Here is a 15,015-nt window from a genome sequence, read left to right on the forward strand (position 1 = left end):
GGGAGACAAGGGACTGCAAAATGGAAAATAGGCATCCACCAACTTTACAGACAACTTCTCCTTGCTCCTACAACCTCCATCCTTGCACAGTTTGTTATTCTTCTAGGTAACATAGTAACAAATCCAAATTGCTGCTCTCTTTGTAGGCAAGCAAGGCTTTGTTGCAACTGCAATTCTTACTTCTTCTTGAAATGTAGGGACGACAGTACATTCCATCACATCCATCTAGTGTACACAGGTAGGTCCATTGTGGCGGGCAGGCGAGCGGGCGGGCTGCTTTATTGGCTGTTTGCTGTTCCCCTACTCCACTCCACTATTTGACTGTTGTGCTGCATCAATCAATCAATCAATCAATCAATCAATCAATCAATCAATCAATCAGTGGCTGGCTCAGGTGCAGCTCTTTAACTTACCTAAAAGGGAGGGCGGAGAGAAGACAAGGAAGGTGAATGAGGTGTTCCAATGTGAAATGCCGGAAACACAGAAACACAGACGACACACAACAAGAGGTGGCAATCTATTCATTAATTGCATTTAATCAATGAGCTCATTATCACTCATGCATTGTCCAACAGGTGTTGAAATAATGGGATTAAAAGGGGAGATCCCTTCAGAAAGACAGAAACAATAGCAAAGACAAAAAACACTTTTGGAATCTGCTTTTAGTCAACACATAAGGAAAGGGTGCACCGGTCCTGGAAATACTGCAATACCAGGTCAATGCGTGGAGTGGACAGAGCAAGCTCTATTTCCATCTCCCTGTTCTAAAAATCCATTTAATATATGGTCCCCAGATAGGGGACGTATCAGATATTAAACTGATAAGAACAGATACTACACTTGATCTTAGCCAAAAGGCCGAGAAGCGATAACCCGAACGGGCCGCGCGTTGCCCGAGCCTGCCCGATACTGCTGTTCAGCCCTTGCAGCGATTCAGCCTACTTCTAGGCAATTCCATGGGGCCCTGCAGGCTCACACACTCACAGCTACACGGGAGGTGAATAAAGGCCGGAGAGGAAGCCAGACAGGATTTGCTTCTTTTGCTTGCACCACAATGCAGTGCTGAAAGAGGAGGAATCTACATAAAAACGCCTTCCTGGCAACGCCCAAATGCCCTGCTGCCATGCAGATAAACACTGGCAGCGGCAGCAAGTGCATGCCCACAGCCACCCCTTGTTCCTTCACACCTTGTATCAGCTGTAATCCAGTCCAGTCCAGTGCTGCCTGCTGAGCAGCACTGACCAACACTGCCTGGGCCCAGGCTTTTATCTCTGAGGCCCCATTATGATGTCAGAAAGCTGGCTCTGGAATCCTGAGGGCTCCACTATGACACGTGCAAAGTTCCGTCTGAACTTTATATAAGACGGTGAGGCTCAGTCAGTCACTCAGTGTTGCCTGAGAGGGCAACACTGCAACAGCCGGCCGCCAGGCTGTCTTTTTTTTGCACAGCTAGTTGCCTCCAGGAGGCCACAAGAGGGAGACAAGGGACTGCAAAATGGAAAATAGGCATCCACCAACTTTACAGACAACTTCTCCTTGCTCCTACAACCTCCATCCTTGCACAGTTTGTTATTCTTCTAGGTAACATAGTAACAAATCCAAATTGCTGCTCTCTTTGTAGGCAAGCAAGGCTTTGTTGCAACTGCAATTCTTACTTCTTCTTGAAATGTAGGGACGACAGTACATTCCATCACATCCATCTAGTGTACACAGGTAGGTCCATTGTGGCGGGCAGGCGAGCGGGCGGGCTGCTTTATTGGCTGTTTGCTGTTCCCCTACTCCACTCCACTATTTGACTGTTGTGCTGCATCAATCAATCAATCAATCAATCAATCAATCAATCAGTGGCTGGCTCAGGTGCAGCTCTTTAACTTACCTAAAAGGGAGGGCGGAGAGAAGACAAGGAAGGTGAATGAGGTGTTCCAATGTGAAATGCCGGAAACACAGAAACACAGACGACACACAACAAGAGGTGGCAATCTATTCATTAATTGCATTTAATCAATGAGCTCATTATCACTCATGCATTGTCCAACAGGTGTTGAAATAATGGGATTAAAAGGGGAGATCCCTTCAGAAAGACAGAAACAATAGCAAAGACAAAAAACACTTTTGGAATCTGCTTTTAGTCAACACATAAGGAAAGGGTGCACCGGTCCTGGAAATACTGCAATACCAGGTCAATGCGTGGAGTGGACAGAGCAAGCTCTATTTCCATCTCCCTGTTCTAAAAATCCATTTAATATATGGTCCCCAGATAGGGGACGTATCAGATATTAAACTGATAAGAACAGATTTTTTTTAAGTTGACTACCCCAACTTTGGGGGTAACCGTTTATTTAAAATTTTTCAGGTTTTACAATAAATTAACATTTTTCAACATTTTTACAGGGATTCAAATTTTACAACAATGGTTAAAAAATAAATACAAATTGTCAGATTAAAATCATACAATTTATAAAAGGGCACTTGGTGGCATCATATTATAGAATTCCATTCGCTAAAAAACCATTTTCTACTTAAAACAGGAGAGAATTTTTTGTCTAAAAGATAATACTTGTGCATTTCATAAAAACAAATTCCTAAAATATCATTCACAGATAAAATTTCATGTTTGAATAAAAGAATATTCCTGGCCGCCCACAGAGCTGCTTTAACGCAGTTAGTAATCTTCCATGCCATAATTTTCTGAGTCCTTGTTGGGCACTCCAGACATCCGTAAAAAACGCCTTCACTTGTAATTCTCTTTATTCCGGTTATCTTCTTCATCAAGGGGAGGATTTTTGTCCATATGAGTTGTGAAAAATAACATTGCCAAAAGAGATGTAAGACTGTCTCGTCATCGCGGCATCCTCCCCTTGGACACGCAGCCGAGTTGGTCAGTCCCCTTCGATGCTGGAATGCCCGGCATGGAAGACACTCGTGGGCGCAGCTCCAGGCCAGATCCTTCTGTGAATTAAAAATGAATTTAGCATTAACCATGCTCCAGATAATTTTGCATTTGTTTTCATTAAAATTGCTAATGGGGGCTATTAAAACATTTTCTTTTATTTCCTTTAAAACATATTTACTATTTTTTACATCTTCTATTCTTTTGTCTTTTAGTTTAAAAAGGTTCACTATTTTTTCTAAAATCTTATACTGGTCTGGCAGGTTAAAAGCATATGGCGAGCTTAAAACCGTAGAGAACCATCCGTACCTCCTCATAAAATAGCCAGTGTTAAAACGGATAAAATAAGACCAGTAGTGTTCCTTAAAAACAGTATTAAGACACAGTGTAAAAAAATGGATTAAAAGAAATGCTTTTATATTTGGAAAATCTTTACCACCCATTAGCTTTGGTAACATCACTTTTTCTCTCCTGAGCTTCTCCATCCTAGAATTCCATAAAAATGTAAAACATGCCTTGGTAATCTTTTTTAATAAAATATCAGGGGGAGGGAAAACCATACTTAGATATAATAAAATTGGTAAAATCACCATTTTTGTGATTAAAATTTTTCCCTCCATTGTCAGTTTTCTAAGATTCCATAAACAAATTTTCTTATTAACTTTTTGTGCCACCAAGTCCCAACTGATAAAACCATTGTTTGACTCATTGAAGGAGACCCCTAAAATCTGTACAGACTCCGACACAGGGACTGGAATGTCCTGTAAAATCATGTTGCCAATATTTAAAATATTACTTTTATTAAAATTGACTTTAAAACCGGAGGAGCAGCAAAATTGGTATATCTGTTGTAATGCTTTTTGCAGTGACGGGGCGTCCCTGCACAGGACCGCGACATCATCCATGTACCCCACCACTTTTGCCTCTAGTCCCCCCCCGCCCGGCAGGGGGACTCCACATATCTGCCTGTCATTCCTCAATCTGCAGAGTAGAGGCTCGATCGCACATATAAAAAGTAGTGGGGACAAGGGACACCCCTGCTTCACTCCGGAGTTTAAAAGGACATCCTGTGTCTTAAAACCCTTTACTAAAATCTTGCTCGTACAATTTTCATAAAAGGCCTTCAGAGACTGTAAAAAGCCTTCTGGTATACCCATCTTTTCTAAAACCTTAAAAAGATAAAAATGTGATACTCTATCAAAGGCTTTCTCGAAATCTATGGATAAAACCGCCAATCTGCCTTTTCTCTCCTTCGTATCACCAATAGCATCTTTTAAAAGGTTTAAATTGTCCCATATGCTCCTCCCAGGTATCCCACAGACTTGGTTGGAGTGGACGATTTTCTCTATAACAGCCTTTAGCCTATTCGCGCAAATCTTGGCCATTATTTTGTAGTCTGTGTTTAGTAAGGTGATAGGCCTCCAGTTTTTAATATCTGTTTTGTCCCCCTTTTTATAAAGCAGGGACACCTCACCTTTCTTCCAGGACCCCGGGAGGGCTTTTGTTCTAAAAACTTGAGTAAAAAGGGAATAGAGATCCTCTTTTAAAACTCCATAAAATGTGACATAAAACTCTATGGGTATACCATCAGGGCCAGGGACTTTACCTGTTTTAAAACTCTTGATGGTATCTAAAATCTCCTGTTCCGTAATATCCTGTAATAAAAAATCTTTGGAGACAGGATTTAAAACAGCGTCAACCTCCTTCAATGAGTCGTTCATCAAATCAACATTAACAAGCTTTATATTAAAAAGATCCGCATAAAATCTGTGTACCTTTTTTAAAATATTGTCAGTGTTTGTATCTCCATCAACATTGTCTAACAGGGTATGCTTATCGTTAATTTTCTTAAAAAAGTACCTGGAGCAGGTCTCATTTTCCTCGAGGTGTTTCATTTTTGAACGAAAGACAATTTCCTTACCTCTCTGCTCCAGGCACTGGGAGATCTCCTTCCTAATCTCCATAATCTCCTCCTCCACCTGCATACCCTGTTCTCTGAACTTGTATTGGGTCTGCAGACGGGTATTCAAATTAGCAAAAAAATCCTGTTTTTCTTTTGCTTTTCTCCTTCCGATTTTTATGAAAAAGTCTCTTATTTTTATTTTTATTTTCTCCCACCATGAGACTATGGACATATTTGGATGTCTTACCCGTCTGCAGCCCTTATAAAAGGTAATAAAATCAGATAAAATTTGCGGATCATCTAAAAGGGAAACGTTCATTTTCCAGGCTTTTTTGACAGTATTTTTCCCAATATCATTTTTAACTTTAAAATACAATAATTTATGATCAGATAAAACATTGGGATTAAGATCACATTTAAAAGGCAGTACTTGATAAGAGCAGAATATAAAATCGATCCTGGAGCTACAGTTCACATTGCTCCAGGTGACGCCGGCCTCTGCAGATAAATTGCTGTTACATTTCTTAAAAACATCAGTAAGTTTAAAATCAGTAACTATATCTTTTAATAATGAGGAGGTTTTGTCATAATTCCTGCTTACTGAGTTAGAGAACCGGCGTTCCCCCTTTAAAATACAATTAAAATCACCCGCTAAAACAAGTGGCTCTGAATCGTTTAAAAAAAGGGGTAAAATCTCTAGCATTCTAGCTCTTTCATTCTTGTCCGAGGACCCATAAAAATTTAAAAACTGCCATCTAATACCGTCTATAAAAGCTTTGACCAATAAAATTCTACCTGGTAAAATTTCATTAAAACTGTCAATTAAAACGTTCCCTTTAAATAAAATGGCGACACCTGCGGCTCTGGAATCGTTAGACCCGGACCACACTGAAGGTCCGAGTCTCCAGTCTTCCTTATATTTGTTGTAGTTCGTGCGATGTGGGATACAGCATTCCTGTAGGAAAAAAACGGTGGCGGAAAAAATAGAAAGATAGTCAAACAGGGCAGCTCTTCTCGTCTTAGAATGCACGCTCCTAACATTTAAGGAAATGCCACCTAACTCTGCCATGAGGAAAAGGGAAAAGAGACAGTCTTATGTAATCTTACCCGAGGTGGCCTCAGCAGTCCTCGGCGTTACCAGAGACCTCACTCGAACTCTCATCGCCCTCCGACTTCAAACCGACTGTATAACTTGAGGAGATTGGAGAGGAACTCATGTCAGACAGCTGACCCCCCGCCATACCTGAGGCACTTATCGAAAATGGGTCCCAGATGGACTCCACGGGCAAGGTTTCTGGAGCATTTTGTATGGCAGCCTCCTCCCCTACGATAGGGGCGGGAAACGCACTCGCGGCCGTTTCAGGGACTTCTGTCACCTCAGAGGCAGCTATGCTTGTCTCCCCCAACTGGCGAGAAGGGGGGAGACCTTCAGCTGGTGCTTCCGGGGGCGCGTCAACTGGTTTCCCTGCTTTCGCTCTAGCAGGTACTCCCATCGGCACCCCCGCTGCCACCTCTGAGTACGCCCTACGCCTCTTAGACCTAGCTGCCGCTCCACCCGGGTCCTCTGCCTCAGGTACAGGCTGACCCAGCATCTCCTGCGGCCCAGGCGGATCAGCTTCATCCGAACTACCCATCTCCTCCGTTTCCTGAGGGGGCTTTTTCGTCCGCTGATCACTGGCTCTTCTCTTAAACCGCCTTTGCTCCTTTGGGTCACCTGTTTGGGGGGGTCTGCTGGAGGTGTCCATGTTATCTGCCTCTTCACCTCTTGGTTCCTCTTCTTGTGCGGGGGCGATCTGGCCTGCTGGCTGCTCTGGACGCCTCGGCCGGACCTCGGGTTGTTCCGATCTGTGGGGACAAGTAGCATATAGATGACCAACTCGGCTGCAAAAACGACACCTTTTCCCCAGAGGGCAAGTTTTGGCCTCGTGCTCAGAGCTGCCACAGTTCCTACAGGTGCTTTCGCAGAACTCTTTGGTGTGACCGTACTTTTGACATTTTCTACAGAATGGAGGCATTCCTGTATAAAAAAGATCTCCTGCCATATCACCTAATTTAAAGCGTGCTGGCGGCAACATTATCCCCCCTGCTGTATTGGCATCTCTATAACAAGTTACTAAAAATCTCCACTTTGACGTCCAAACTCCAACTTCGTTCATTATTTTGCCAATACATTTTACACTTTTGAAATAGGGGGATAAAAAGGACATCACATCTTTTAAATCAGCAAACGGGCAGTACATTTTTATCACAATCATCTTAGTGATGTCCAACACATGTTCGTAAAATTCAATACCGTCCAGTCTCGGATCGTTTTTTACCATGTATGCCGCCAGCAGATCTTGGAACACTCCATTCTGTACAAACGTTATGTCATATGTTCTTCTCCTTGGATAGTCTTGCACCGCCAATATCTCCCGCTTCTGAATGTTGAAAATGCCAACAAGCACGGTCTCCACCAAGAACTTCAGGCCGCAGGTTGTCGCCTTCTCTTCTGATACAATAACACGGATTGTATTTTTTATCCGGGCATACGCCGGTATCTCACCAGGACTTTCGTCCATGGTGAGGGGATTTCGGGAAAGTTACGCCACCCGTTGGTGACGCAACGTCTACGCAGCTTCCCCTTTTCGGCCGAAGCCTACACGGGGGATATGTGGATCGCAACTCGTTGCTCAGGACTAAGCCTCTCTCCCAAATAGCAGCACGGGGGTGAAGTCCAGGCGAACCTGGACGATCCCCCGAGGCCGAGAGAGAGGGTACCTGAGCACCTCCTAACCAAGACCAGGCAGCACTGACTACAAGTAATCAGAACTACACTTGATCTCAGCCAGAAGGCCGAGAAGCGATAACCCGAACGGGCCGCGCGTTGCCCGAGCCTGCCCGATACTGCTGTTCAGCCCTTGCAGCGATTCAGCCTACTTCTAGGCAATTCCATGGGACCCTGCAGGCTCACACACTCACAGCTAGAAGCCAGACAGGATTTGCTTCTTTTGCTTGCACCACAATGCAGTGCTGAAAGAGGAGGAATCTACATAAAAACGCCTTCCTGGCAACGCCCAAATGCCCTGCTGCCATGCAGATAAACACTGGCAGCGGCAGCAAGTGCATGCCCACAGCCACCCCTTGTTCCTTCACACCTTGTATCAGCTGTAATCCAGTCCAGTCCAGTGCTGCCTGCTGAGCAGCACTGACCAACACTGCCTGGGCCCAGGCTTTTATCTCTGAGGCCCCATTATGATGTCAGAAAGCTGGCTCTGGAATCCTGAGGGCTCCACTATGACACGTGCAAAGTTCCGTCTGAACTTTATATAAGACGGTGAGGCTCAGTCAGTCACTCAGTGTTGCCTGAGAGGGCAACACTGCAACAGCCGGCCGCCAGGCTGTCTTTTTTTTGCACAGCTAGTTGCCTCCAGGAGGCCACAAGAGGGAGACAAGGGACTGCAAAATGGAAAATAGGCATCCACCAACTTTACAGACAACTTCTCCTTGCTCCTACAACTTCCATCCTTGCACAGTTTGTTATTCTTCTAGGTAACATAGTAACAAATCCAAATTGCTGCTCTCTTTGTAGGCAAGCAAGGCTTTGTTGCAACTGCAATTCTTACTTCTTCTTGAAATGTAGGGACGACAGTACATTCCATCACATCCATCTAGTGTACACAGGTAGGTCCATTGTGGCGGGCAGGCGAGCGGGCGGGCTGCTTTATTGGCTGTTTGCTGTTCCCCTACTCCACTCCACTATTTGACTGTTGTGCTGCATCAATCAATCAATCAATCAATCAATCAATCAATCAATCAATCAATCAATCAGTGGCTGGCTCAGGTGCAGCTCTTTAACTTACCTAAAAGGGAGGGCGGAGAGAAGACAAGGAAGGTGAATGAGGTGTTCCAATGTGAAATGCCGGAAACACAGAAACACAGACGACACACAACAAGAGGTGGCAATCTATTCATTAATTGCACTTAATCAATGAGCTCATTATCACTCATGCATTGTCCAACAGGTGTTGAAATAATGGGATTAAAAGGGGAGATCCCTTCAGAAAGACAGAAACAATAGCAAAGACAAAAAACACTTTTGGAATCTGCTTTTAGTCAACACATAAGGAAAGGGTGCACCGGTCCTGGAAATACTGCAATACCAGGTCAATGCGTGGAGTGGACAGAGCAAGCTCTATTTCCATCTCCCTGTTCTAAAAATCCATTTAATATATGGTCCCCAGATAGGGGACGTATCAGATATTAAACTGATAAGAACAGATACTACACTTGATCTTAGCCAAAAGGCCGAGAAGCGATAACCCGAACGGGCCGCGCGTTGCCCGAGCCTGCCCGATACTGCTGTTCAGCCCTTGCAGCGATTCAGCCTACTTCTAGGCAATTCCATGGGGCCCTGCAGGCTCACACACTCACAGCTACACGGGAGGTGAATAAAGGCCGGAGAGGAAGCCAGACAGGATTTGCTTCTTTTGCTTGCACCACAATGCAGTGCTGAAAGAGGAGGAATCTACATAAAAACGCCTTCCTGGCAACGCCCAAATGCCCTGCTGCCATGCAGATAAACACTGGCAGCGGCAGCAAGTGCATGCCCACAGCCACCCCTTGTTCCTTCACACCTTGTATCAGCTGTAATCCAGTCCAGTCCAGTGCTGCCTGCTGAGCAGCACTGACCAACACTGCCTGGGCCCAGGCTTTTATCTCTGAGGCCCCATTATGATGTCAGAAAGCTGGCTCTGGAATCCTGAGGGCTCCACTATGACACGTGCAAAGTTCCGTCTGAACTTTATATAAGACGGTGAGGCTCAGTCAGTCACTCAGTGTTGCCTGAGAGGGCAACACTGCAACAGCCGGCCGCCAGGCTGTCTTTTTTTTGCACAGCTAGTTGCCTCCAGGAGGCCACAAGAGGGAGACAAGGGACTGCAAAATGGAAAATAGGCATCCACCAACTTTACAGACAACTTCTCCTTGCTCCTACAACCTCCATCCTTGCACAGTTTGTTATTCTTCTAGGTAACATAGTAACAAATCCAAATTGCTGCTCTCTTTGTAGGCAAGCAAGGCTTTGTTGCAACTGCAATTCTTACTTCTTCTTGAAATGTAGGGACGACAGTACATTCCATCACATCCATCTAGTGTACACAGGTAGGTCCATTGTGGCGGGCAGGCGAGCGGGCGGGCTGCTTTATTGGCTGTTTGCTGTTCCCCTACTCCACTCCACTATTTGACTGTTGTGCTGCATCAATCAATCAATCAATCAATCAATCAATCAATCAATCAATCAATCAGTGGCTGGCTCAGGTGCAGCTCTTTAACTTACCTAAAAGGGAGGGCGGAGAGAAGACAAGGAAGGTGAATGAGGTGTTCCAATGTGAAATGCCGGAAACACAGAAACACAGACGACACACAACAAGAGGTGGCAATCTATTCATTAATTGCATTTAATCAATGAGCTCATTATCACTCATGCATTGTCCAACAGGTGTTGAAATAATGGGATTAAAAGGGGAGATCCCTTCAGAAAGACAGAAACAATAGCAAAGACAAAAAACACTTTTGGAATCTGCTTTTAGTCAACACATAAGGAAAGGGTGCACCGGTCCTGGAAATACTGCAATACCAGGTCAATGCGTGGAGTGGACAGAGCAAGCTCTATTTCCATCTCCCTGTTCTAAAAATCCATTTAATATATGGTCCCCAGATAGGGGACGTATCAGATATTAAACTGATAAGAACAGATACTACACTTGATCTTAGCCAAAAGGCCGAGAAGCGATAACCCGAACGGGCCGCGCGTTGCCCGAGCCTGCCCGATACTGCTGTTCAGCCCTTGCAGCGATTCAGCCTACTTCTAGGCAATTCCATGGGGCCCTGCAGGCTCACACACTCACAGCTACACGGGAGGTGAATAAAGGCCGGAGAGGAAGCCAGACAGGATTTGCTTCTTTTGCTTGCACCACAATGCAGTGCTGAAAGAGGAGGAATCTACATAAAAACGCCTTCCTGGCAACGCCCAAATGCCCTGCTGCCATGCAGATAAACACTGGCAGCGGCAGCAAGTGCATGCCCACAGCCACCCCTTGTTCCTTCACACCTTGTATCAGCTGTAATCCAGTCCAGTCCAGTGCTGCCTGCTGAGCAGCACTGACCAACACTGCCTGGGCCCAGGCTTTTATCTCTGAGGCCCCATTATGATGTCAGAAAGCTGGCTCTGGAATCCTGAGGGCTCCACTATGACACGTGCAAAGTTCCGTCTGAACTTTATATAAGACGGTGAGGCTCAGTCAGTCACTCAGTGTTGCCTGAGAGGGCAACACTGCAACAGCCGGCCGCCAGGCTGTCTTTTTTTTGCACAGCTAGTTGCCTCCAGGAGGCCACAAGAGGGAGACAAGGGACTGCAAAATGGAAAATAGGCATCCACCAACTTTACAGACAACTTCTCCTTGCTCCTACAACCTCCATCCTTGCACAGTTTGTTATTCTTCTAGGTAACATAGTAACAAATCCAAATTGCTGCTCTCTTTGTAGGCAAGCAAGGCTTTGTTGCAACTGCAATTCTTACTTCTTCTTGAAATGTAGGGACGACAGTACATTCCATCACATCCATCTAGTGTACACAGGTAGGTCCATTGTGGCGGGCAGGCGAGCGGGCGGGCTGCTTTATTGGCTGTTTGCTGTTCCCCTACTCCACTCCACTATTTGACTGTTGTGCTGCATCAATCAATCAATCAATCAATCAATCAATCAATCAATCAATCAATCAATGGCTGGCTCAGGTGCAGCTCTTTAACTTACCTAAAAGGGAGGGCGGAGAGAAGACAAGGAAGGTGAATGAGGTGTTCCAATGTGAAATGCCGGAAACACAGAAACACAGACGACACACAACAAGAGGTGGCAATCTATTCATTAATTGCATTTAATCAATGAGCTCATTATCACTCATGCATTGTCCAACAGGTGTTGAAATAATGGGATTAAAAGGGGAGATCCCTTCAGAAAGACAGAAACAATAGCAAAGACAAAAAACACTTTTGGAATCTGCTTTTAGTCAACACATAAGGAAAGGGTGCACCGGTCCTGGAAATACTGCAATACCAGGTCAATGCGTGGAGTGGACAGAGCAAGCTCTATTTCCATCTCCCTGTTCTAAAAATCCATTTAATATATGGTCCCCAGATAGGGGACGTATCAGATATTAAACTGATAAGAACAGATACTACACTTGATCTTAGCCAAAAGGCCGAGAAGCGATAACCCGAACGGGCCGCGCGTTGCCCGAGCCTGCCCGATACTGCTGTTCAGCCCTTGCAGCGATTCAGCCTACTTCTAGGCAATTCCATGGGGCCCTGCAGGCTCACACACTCACAGCTAGAAGCCAGACAGGATTTGCTTCTTTTGCTTGCACCACAATGCAGTGCTGAAAGAGGAGGAATCTACATAAAAACGCCTTCCTGGCAACGCCCAAATGCCCTGCTGCCATGCAGATAAACACTGGCAGCGGCAGCAAGTGCATGCCCACAGCCACCCCTTGTTCCTTCACACCTTGTATCAGCTGTAATCCAGTCCAGTCCAGTGCTGCCTGCTGAGCAGCACTGACCAACACTGCCTGGGCCCAGGCTTTTATCTCTGAGGCCCCATTATGATGTCAGAAAGCTGGCTCTGGAATCCTGAGGGCTCCACTATGACACGTGCAAAGTTCCGTCTGAACTTTATATAAGACGGTGAGGCTCAGTCAGTCACTCAGTGTTGCCTGAGAGGGCAACACTGCAACAGCCGGCCGCCAGGCTGTCTTTTTTTTGCACAGCTAGTTGCCTCCAGGAGGCCACAAGAGGGAGACAAGGGACTGCACAATGGAAAATAGGCATCCACCAACTTTACAGACAACTTCTCCTTGCTCCTACAACCTCCATCCTTGCACAGTTTGTTATTCTTCTAGGTAACATAGTAACAAATCCAAATTGCTGCTCTCTTTGTAGGCAAGCAAGGCTTTGTTGCAACTGCAATTCTTACTTCTTCTTGAAATGTAGGGACGACAGTACATTCCATCACATCCATCTAGTGTACACAGGTAGGTCCATTGTGGCGGGCAGGCGAGCGGGCGGGCTGCTTTATTGGCTGTTTGCTGTTCCCCTACTCCACTCCACTATTTGACTGTTGTGCTGCATCAATCAATCAATCAATCAATCAATCAATCAATCAATCAATCAATCAATCAATCAGTGGCTGGCTCAGGTGCAGCTCTTTAACTTACCTAAAAGGGAGGGCGGAGAGAAGACAAGGAAGGTGAATGAGGTGTTCCAATGTGAAATGCCGGAAACACAGAAACACAGACGACACACAACAAGAGGTGGCAATCTATTCATTAATTGCATTTAATCAATGAGCTCATTATCACTCATGCATTGTCCAACAGGTGTTGAAATAATGGGATTAAAAGGGGAGATCCCTTCAGAAAGACAGAAACAATAGCAAAGACAAAAAACACTTTTGGAATCTGCTTTCAGTCAACACATAAGGAAAGGGTGCACCGGTCCTGGAAATACTGCAATACCAGGTCAATGCGTGGAGTGGACAGAGCAAGCTCTATTTCCATCTCCCTGTTCTAAAAATCCATTTAATATATGGTCCCCAGATAGGGGACGTATCAGATATTAAACTGATAAGAACAGATACTACACTTGATCTTAGCCAAAAAGCCGAGAAGCGATAACCCGAACGGGCCGCGCGTTGCCCGAGCCTGCCCGATACTGCTGTTCAGCCCTTGCAGCGATTCAGCCTACTTCTAGGCAATTCCATGGGGCCCTGCAGGCTCACACACTCACAGCTACACGGGAGGTGAATAAAGGCCGGAGAGGAAGCCAGACAGGATTTGCTTCTTTTGCTTGCACCACAATGCAGTGCTGAAAGAGGAGGAATCTACATAAAAACGCCTTCCTGGCAACGCCCAAATGCCCTGCTGCCATGCAGATAAACACTGGCAGCGGCAGCAAGTGCATGCCCACAGCCACCCCTTGTTCCTTCACACCTTGTATCAGCTGTAATCCAGTCCAGTCCAGTGCTGCCTGCTGAGCAGCACTGACCAACACTGCCTGGGCCCAGGCTTTTATCTCTGAGGCCCCATTATGATGTCAGAAAGCTGGCTCTGGAATCCTGAGGGCTCCACTATGACACGTGCAAAGTTCCGTCTGAACTTTATATAAGACGGTGAGGCTCAGTCAGTCACTCAGTGTTGCCTGAGAGGGCAACACTGCAACAGCCGGCCGCCAGGCTGTCTTTTTTTTGCACAGCTAGTTGCCTCCAGGAGGCCACAAGAGGGAGACAAGGGACTGCAAAATGGAAAATAGGCATCCACCAACTTTACAGACAACTTCTCCTTGCTCCTACAACCTCCATCCTTGCACAGTTTGTTATTCTTCTAGGTAACATAGTAACAAATCCAAATTGCTGCTCTCTTTGTAGGCAAGCAAGGCTTTGTTGCAACTGCAATTCTTACTTCTTCTTGAAATGTAGGGACGACAGTACATTCCATCACATCCATCTAGTGTACACAGGTAGGTCCATTGTGGCGGGCAGGCGAGCGGGCGGGCTGCTTTATTGGCTGTTTGCTGTTCCCCTACTCCACTCCACTATTTGACTGTTGTGCTGCATCAATCAATCAATCAATCAATCAATCAATCAATCAATCAGTGGCTGGCTCAGGTGCAGCTCTTTAACTTACCTAAAAGGGAGGGCGGAGAGAAGACAAGGAAGGTGAATGAGGTGTTCCAATGTGAAATGCCGGAAACACAGAAACACAGACGACACACAACAAGAGGTGGCAATCTATTCATTAATTGCATTTAATCAATGAGCTCATTATCACTCATGCATTGTCCAACAGGTGTTGAAATAATGGGATTAAAAGGGGAGATCCCTTCAGAAAGACAGAAACAATAGCAAAGACAAAAAACACTTTTGGAATCTGCTTTTAGTCAACACATAAGGAAAGGGTGCACCGGTCCTGGAAATACTGCAATACCAGGTCAATGCGTGGAGTGGACAGAGCAAGCTCTATTTCCATCTCCCTGTTCTAAAAATCCATTTAATATATGGTCCCCAGATAGGGGACGTATCAGATATTAAACTGATAAGAACAGATACTACACTTGATCTTAGCCAAAAAGCCGAGAAGCGATAACCCGAACGGGCCGCGCGTTGCCCGAGCCTGCCCGATACTGCTGTTCAG

General features: G+C 45.5%; 6 non-coding genes and 1 pseudogene across 6 annotated transcripts; all 7 read right to left on the minus strand.

Annotated features, from left to right (window-relative positions):
* Positions 1 to 679: 679 nt before the first annotated feature.
* Positions 680 to 870, minus strand: LOC142734336 (U2 spliceosomal RNA). The gene has a single exon (XR_012880314.1). It is a non-coding gene; the product is annotated as a U2 spliceosomal RNA (small nuclear RNA).
* A 1,272-nt stretch (positions 871 to 2,142) lies between these two features.
* Positions 2,143 to 2,323, minus strand: LOC142734307 (U2 spliceosomal RNA; annotated as a pseudogene).
* Positions 2,324 to 8,901: 6,578 nt separating this feature from the next.
* Positions 8,902 to 9,092, minus strand: LOC142734337 (U2 spliceosomal RNA). The gene has a single exon (XR_012880315.1). It is a non-coding gene; the product is annotated as a U2 spliceosomal RNA (small nuclear RNA).
* A 1,284-nt stretch (positions 9,093 to 10,376) lies between these two features.
* Positions 10,377 to 10,567, minus strand: LOC142734338 (U2 spliceosomal RNA). Its single transcript, XR_012880316.1, has one exon. It is a non-coding gene; the product is annotated as a U2 spliceosomal RNA (small nuclear RNA).
* Positions 10,568 to 11,851: 1,284 nt separating this feature from the next.
* Positions 11,852 to 12,042, minus strand: LOC142734341 (U2 spliceosomal RNA). Its single transcript, XR_012880318.1, has one exon. It is a non-coding gene; the product is annotated as a U2 spliceosomal RNA (small nuclear RNA).
* A 1,265-nt stretch (positions 12,043 to 13,307) lies between these two features.
* Positions 13,308 to 13,498, minus strand: LOC142734297 (U2 spliceosomal RNA). Its single transcript, XR_012880281.1, has one exon. It is a non-coding gene; the product is annotated as a U2 spliceosomal RNA (small nuclear RNA).
* A 1,276-nt stretch (positions 13,499 to 14,774) lies between these two features.
* On the minus strand, positions 14,775 to 14,965 carry LOC142734299 (U2 spliceosomal RNA). Its single transcript, XR_012880283.1, has one exon. It is a non-coding gene; the product is annotated as a U2 spliceosomal RNA (small nuclear RNA).
* Between the last annotated feature and the right edge of the window lie 50 nt (positions 14,966 to 15,015).

Source organism: Rhinoderma darwinii, unplaced genomic scaffold (assembly GCF_050947455.1).
Source record: "Rhinoderma darwinii isolate aRhiDar2 unplaced genomic scaffold, aRhiDar2.hap1 Scaffold_973, whole genome shotgun sequence".
In the NCBI taxonomy this organism is placed as follows: domain Eukaryota; kingdom Metazoa; phylum Chordata; class Amphibia; order Anura; family Rhinodermatidae; genus Rhinoderma; species Rhinoderma darwinii.